Here is a 7557-nt window from a genome sequence, read left to right as displayed (position 1 = left end):
CAGCACTTCGGAGTCTGTTTTTATTATCGTGTGACGGTTTGTAGGTGTCCAATCTGTCGATGAGTCAGGGGCATGTTCAATTTCAAAACGGTGCGCAACGTTTTGCTACAGTTTCCATGTTGAACGTCATGTTTCCTGATAACGGCGTGCACCGGTGTGCAACGGGGTTTGAGATGCGTTTTCTCTTGTTTGGTGGGTGTGTCAGAACTGCAGTCCAATCAGCAGCAACATGTATATAAAGCACGCGGTCTTAAAGTGAACTCGCACAATGGCTTCAAGGAAAATAATGTACAAATGTGTTCGTTGCAGCTCGGTATACGCAACAACTGAGGATATTAGAAGACATGTTTGTCGTAAGTTTTATTATAAAAATATAGGAAATCAACATAATGATGTAGTTGTTTATATTTTTCCCACCCAGCACCAGACGTCATTTGGACGTCGTTTTCTGGTCTAAATCAAGTCGGCCCGTCATGGCCATCTTTTAGACCAAAAAGCGACGTTGAAAATTGGTCTTCATTTGGTCCGTCGGATTTGGTCCAAATTAAGCCCAAAAAGCGACGTTGAAAATTGGTCTTCGTTTGGTCCGTCGGATTTGGTCCAAATTAAGCCCAAAAAGCGACATTTAACGTCTTTTTTTTTTTTAATTTAGCCCAAAAGATGTAAATGGGCTTCAGTCCAAATTTAGCAGAAAAAAAAACTTTTATTTCGCACCACAAAGCCATTAACATAAACTAGTGAAGAAATAAGACATCATGTCTGATCGCACTGTTAAATATATTTAAATATATTTTGAAAACACTTGATGGTCACGCGCTGTACTGGAGTCACCATGGAAACGGGGCTCAGCTCAACCGTCAAGCAGCTGAACAGACGCTGTCTCTCATGGTTGTTTTCACTAATTTCAGGTAAGTTTAATCCCTAAATTACACAAATGTTACATAAAAGTGTCCCTGAAACTTTCTTTTATGTAAATGACACGCTTTCGTTGAAAATGTAGTTTATAGAAATGGTCAGTGTCTTCATGAAAAGTCCGTTAGCATCTCAACTGTAATGCTAACTACAAGAGGTAACTTTATGTGCATTTTTCACAATATATTTCGCCTACATCAGCATGAATCTGTAATTTTCTTATATATGTGTGTGTTTATATAATATTTTCATAATGTGTGTGTGTGTGTGTGTGTGTGTGTGTTTGTTTGCATGTTAGTTATTTTGATGTCCACACTGTAAGAGTATTAATCGATTAGTAAACCTAAAACTTTAAATTCTGTTATTATTCTTTTAATTTTTTTGTATAATCTGTAAATTAATTTTCTTTTCTGCATTTCACCTCTGCTATAGTTTATTTATAATAAACATGGCATTGTATAATAAATATTGTTGGCTTAGACAGACTGACAGAATGACAGATTGTTTATGTTCTAGATTCTTCCATGCTGATGGCCGTGCCTGTATCCAGCTGAAGAACATTTTTAGACATTATGAAACATATAACTAGTAAGTAATACCTCAGACATACACTATTATTCAAACGTTTAAGGGTCAGATTTATCATGTATTTACATTTACATTTATTCATTTAGCAGACTCTTTTATCCAAAGCGACTTACAGATTAAGACAGTGGAAGCAATCAAAAACAAGAGCAATGATATATAAGCAATGTTATAGTGCTATAACAAGTCTCAGTTAGCTTAACACGGTACACATAGCATGGGATTTTAAATAATATAATAAATAAAGAGAAAACAGAATTAAAAAAAAGAGTAGAACAAGCTAGTTAGAGGTCTTTACTCGTACACACACACATACACACAATTGCATAATAAATGTAAAGAAAATATAATACAAAAAGATTAGAAAGGTAGTTAGATTTTTTTAAAGAATAGAATTAGAATAGTGAGTATTAAAGTTAGAGGATCAAATAAAGGTGGAAGAGAAATAGAAAATATTATTTAAAAATGTATTTAAAATAAATCTTTTATGCTCACCACTGCTGCATTTATTTGATTAAAATACAGTAAAATAGTAATATTTGAAATTACTAGGGGTGTCCTTGACTAAGGTTTTTCATAGTTGAATCAGAATTTTTGAATCTTGCCGATATTCGACTGATAGTCTAATCATATGTTTGGGGGCAGAATACATTGAGTCAAGTCTGACATTCGACAGTCATAATTACTGATCTTAACACACTGGTAAAATGTGTTATGAACACCTCGCAGATATAAACGGGGTAAATAATAGTTCATCATTGATGGATCTTTTCTATTTCAGAGACTGAAAATCATTGATAAACCACAAGGTAATTGTGAATAAACTTATTGCAAGAGGAATAATAAGAAGAAAAGAAAATGCATGTGTGATTTAATATTGCTTCTTATTTTTCAATGTTGAAAGTTCTTTCTTCTCATCTTTGTGCATTTTCAGATGTTGTGCATATTTATGGATCAAATTATTTAACGTTGTTTAACTTTTTAACATTATAATATTGGTTGTCTTCTCTTTTTTCATAATTAAGCTCCAACCCCAGTTAAGCAGACCTGAGCAGCCGATCAAGGATCAGCAGAAACTCTGCAGAACGGTGGTCCTCCAGCCCAGGACTGGACACCAGTGTTGTAAGTCATTCTGCCTCTTTATAGTGAATGTTCAGAACATATTGCAGGAGATCTCAACATTGTCTCACAAGGTCCTTTTACATGCAGAGTTTTGCACCAACCTAGTGCAGTGCACCTGAACACATTAATCAAGGTCTTCAGTTTTGCTAACTATAAGTCACAGACAGGTGAGTGTGATCAGGTGTGGACATAAACTCTGGGGGTGAATCACTCTGGTCCGTTGCTCAGTACTCAGTGGTGAAGGGCTGCCTCAATCACTATTTTCATTTTACGGTGCACTGATAATTCGCTATAAGAAAACACGTAATAGATTTTAAAACACAAACCAATAATATATTTCAGCATAAACATATCACTAGACAGGTAATGTCTAATCTAGTAAACATTTCCAATTAATTTATGAATTAAATCTTGAACATACATGTAATAAAGTATTCATCATAATGTGCTGTAAATAGCATTAAAATAAAGATATCAGTTTTATTGTTGTGCATTAATGTCAGTAGTGATGTTGTACAATGAGGACCGAAATAGCCACCAGTGTATAGTGAGCCACAGTGCTTACCAGTACCTACATTTGTGTACACAATATATTCACAACTTGGCAAACTGTGAAGCTGATTGAGACGTAAACTCTGCATGACAGTGGACCTTAATCCAAGCATATGTCTCTGTACTAAAGTAATGGGAGTTACCAGATCAGGGTGTTTTTAGACCATGATACCTGATTGGCTGACATCATAGTGACGGTAGGTTTAGGGTGGGGTTTAGGTAAGGGGGATCATTTTGATTGCATGATTTAGAAACACCCAGCAGTTTGAATACACACACTAAGTCATAAACGCCCACTTTTACTCTGCAGAGACCTAAGTCTCACCTTAATGGCCAGAGCTGACAACCCCTGACATACTGATTAGTTAATAATCCCTCATAAAGAATGAGTACACTTTAATTTGTACATTTTGGACAAACATTGTTTTTTTATTATTCATTTACATTTTAGTTACGGTTTTCTTTCTCACTTTAGATGCTGCAGAAAAAAGAGCGAGGCTAAAGCATTCAAAGTGGAAACATCTGCCGTGGCTCATTAATCCAGAATTGGGATGGAGGAAGGAGCAGAAGAAGCAGAAGATCAGAGATCAGGCAGAGATCTACTGGTGCCCCTGTGGGAACCCCATTTACCTAATGTGTTAGTTTAACCAAAGATTTTCCTCACTCACCTTTATGTTGTTCCAAACCAGACTTTTGTTCATCCTTGAAACATAAATGCGGAACTTTTTAATGAAATCTGAGATTATTTTCTTTATATAAAATAACACATTCACACAAGCACCATGATGCATCAGTGTTGCATTGGCGTGAGAGCTGGCGCTTTTGGTGCTTTTGTGAAAATCCATTGGGGAGTCATAATTTCTGAATAGATTATTTTTGCTGTTGTTATTGTTTGTTTGTTTTTTTTTGTACACAAGGCATCTGTTAAAAAAATATCTTAATTTGTGTTCTGCACAAAAGGGTGTTATGGGTTTGGGGCAACATGAGGGTAAGTAATTAATGACAGAATTAAAATTTTTGGTTGTTCTAATGTGGTTATAATTGGTCATAGTTTATTTGTCTTGAAAAAATATATTTATACAGAAACATGGATTAATTTGATAAGTTTATAGTAAAGCCTTTTAAATTGATAAAAAAAAAATCTAAATAAATACTACTCTTTTGCAAGGTCTATTAAAAAAATATCGACAAATGTAATGGTTTCCACAAAATATTTGGCAGCACAACGGTTTTAAACTGATAATAATCAGAAATGTTTCTTGAGCAGCAAATCAGTATATTATAATGATTTCTGAAGATCATGTAATACTGAAGACTGAAGTAATTGTGTTAAAAATTTCAGTTTACAGGCATAAATTACATTCTACAATGCATCCACATAGAAAACAATTATTTCTGTAGTTATATTTCACAATATTACAGTTTTTACGGTCTGTTTAATCAAAAGAAGCTTAAGATGTGATCAAGATTTTACATGAAAGATGTAATGTGTCAATAAATGTGTCAATATACTGTGAATTGTCTTATTTTCACTAATTAGGAATATGACAAATAATTCATGGTTGTAATTAGGTCTGGAAAAGACGTCTTTTCACCGTTCACTATTCAACCACATTTAAACGTAATTTGGACGTCTATTTATAGACGTCTTTTTGACGACCTGAAAAAGACGTCGTTTCACCTTTCACTTTTCAACCACATTTAAACGTAATTTGGACGTCTATTTATAGACGTCTTTTTGACGACATGAAAAAGACGTCGTTTCACCTTTCACTTTTCAACTAAATTTTAACGTTGTTTAGACGACTGCCAATGACGTCTTTTCGACGTCTTTTCAACGAGTTTTTGCTGGGTGGGTTAGCTTCATTGCAAGTGTATGACATTTGGTATAGAAATAAACAGTGGTAATTAAGTGCTTTTCCTAAAAATGAGAAGGAAAATACAGGGTATTAAAACCGTATGAACTACAAATAAAGTCAGTATGTGAGGCTTAATAGATGTGTTTTAGTCTGAATTAGGTAAGGAAACACAAAGAATGGCCTTCTCAGCTGCCATAGTTGCAACTCTTGCGTCATCAGAACAGTGTGTTCAACGCATTCCGTTTCTGTTTAAAAAACGTTGTGCAACGTTTTGTCGGGGCTGAACGCAGCCCAGGTATGTTTTCTTCTGTCCTGATGTGAGAGTTATGAGAGTTGCCCGCTCCAATATGGCGGCGACGTTGACGTGCGGTCGAGCGGCCAATGAGGCGTCTAGGTATTTATATGTCTATGGTCCCAACGACCAAACTGGCACGTTATGAGGACGTTCCAATAAAATACCATATTGGTCTCAGCGACGTACCACATAACGTTCCAGTGACGTAACTTTGTGATTCCCATATCCGTCGTGGCGACGTTATAGTGGAACGTCGCTGGCACGTGATGAGTACGTCCTGACGACCAAACTGTCATGTTATGAGGACGTTACTATAAAGTACAATATTGGTCGCAGCTACGTACCAAATAAAGTTCCAGTGACGTAACTTTGTGATTCCAATATCCGTCGTGGCGACGTTATAGTGGAACGTAGCTGGAACGTGATGAGTATGTCCTGACGACCAAACTGGCACCTTATGAGGACGTGACGTTACAGGATCATATTGGTAATTCATATTTTCACCTCACCATTACCTTGAAATACATAAAGAACTAATAAACTCAATCCATCTCTGGTGCAAAAAATAAACCTTATGAAATCTAATTGTAATCTAATTATAGGGGATTCATAGTTAATACATTAATTACATGCAATGCAAACAAATACAAAAACATTACATTCTAATATAAAATAGACAAAAACACACTGCATTCATTCACAAATCAATATTTATTCAGCACTACTTTCTACAAATACTAAGCCAAAACATTTTGAACATTGCACCTGTTCTTTAACCATGCAAAATGTTACTAAGTTATGCGCACAGAAAACTAAACGCATCAATTCATAGATTACACAATATAAACAATAGAAAATGTTTGTCTTAAGGATGGGGAGATAGTTAATGACGTTATCAGTGAAAATGATAAATAATTATCAGTAAACTTATTGATACAACTCTACATAATTTAGTGCAACAAAAAATACATGATAAATAGATATGAAACAATTCAGCAGATACTGCACAGAGATATTGCACAAAGTAAAACTGTGAGCGTCGTATATGAGGCTCCTGGTATAAATGTCTAGTGGTGATGTGCTTTAATTACAAGACATGCAGGAAAAAATTTAGACTAATTAATGTGCACGATTTTCTATTTCATTCCCTCAATTTTCTAAAACGTGTACACTATTTATACATCAAGAGAACGAATTAGTAAATTGTACATACGATTTAGCAAATCAATTAAATGTAAAAGTAATCGTGCACATTTTAGTACATCAAGGGAACAAATTAGTAAATCATGGACATGATTTCTTTCTTTTTCTTGCATGTCATGATCAGGGCTCTGTGCTCACTATCAGAGGATAAACCTAAACAATATAGCAATTACCAAAGAACCATCATTCTTGAGCTTCTCAGAAAAAAAAAAAAACATTCATAAAGCGTAAAGATATGAAAAATGAACAATATAGACATTTCTAGCATCTCTCCTGTATTATTTGTCCCACCTGAAAAAACAAAAGTTTTTAAGAAAATGAGCGTATCGACTTTCTCAGAAGAATCTGTGATGATGACTCTTTCAGACAGTGCTGAGGAGGCAGAGTTAGGTGCTGGACAGCTGATAGAGAAGAGGAAGAGTGTGTTTCTTACCCCAGCAGCAGAAGACAGGCTCTTCTGAGGGAAGGACAGGAGGCTTGATGCAGTGTTTTGCTGTAGAACAAGGCTCCATGTCAGCACCTGATCTTCTTCAGAAAAGAGTTCCTCTAGTGTAGAGTCAGACACTCAGACTTCTTGCAAACTGTAATCTTTTAATAACATTTAGCATATTATTGTAGTCATGTTCATTGTTTTTATTATAACACATGGAAAGTTTATGAGAAAATTGTTAAATGTGTTCTTCCTCCTCTTCTTCATCCTGGGCCTGCACTGTCAACATCCTTCTCTGAGTTGAAAGGGAGGATCATCTTGTTAATTTTGCTCATGTATGTTCACAACCAGTCAAAAATCTGGAATCTTTTCTTTATGGTTTTCAAGAGAAGTCTCTTCTGCTCACCAAGGCTAAATTAATTTGATCAAAAAAAAAAAAAAAAAAGTAATTGTAAAAAAAAGAAAGAAAGAAAGAAATAACAGTTTTCATACTCTTTTTTTGAATATACTTAAACATATTTATTTAAATAATTATGAGGCAAAGCTGAATTTTTCAGTAACTTTACTCCAGTCTTCAGTGTCACATGATCTTTTTCATA

The 7557-nt window shown here is 34.9% G+C and overlaps 1 long non-coding RNA gene across 2 annotated transcripts; it reads left to right on the top strand.

The window, feature by feature from the left end:
- The first annotated feature begins 763 nt into the window (after positions 1-763).
- Positions 764-4312, top strand: LOC113081643 (uncharacterized). 2 transcript variants are annotated; one of them, XR_003282250.1, is made up of 6 exons: positions 764-908; positions 1001-1069; positions 1429-1500; positions 2279-2306; positions 2523-2619; positions 3647-4312. It is a non-coding gene; the product is annotated as an uncharacterized LOC113081643 (long non-coding RNA). The 2 variants fall into 2 exon arrangements; XR_003282251.1 differs by lacking the exon at positions 2279-2306.
- Positions 4313-7557: the final 3245 nt, after the last annotated feature.

Source organism: Carassius auratus, unplaced genomic scaffold (assembly GCF_003368295.1).
Source record: "Carassius auratus strain Wakin unplaced genomic scaffold, ASM336829v1 scaf_tig00034732, whole genome shotgun sequence".
Lineage (NCBI taxonomy): Eukaryota > Metazoa > Chordata > Actinopteri > Cypriniformes > Cyprinidae > Carassius > Carassius auratus.
The sequence above is the reverse complement of the archived record's forward strand: the minus strand, read 5'-3'. Positions and strand labels throughout refer to the sequence as shown.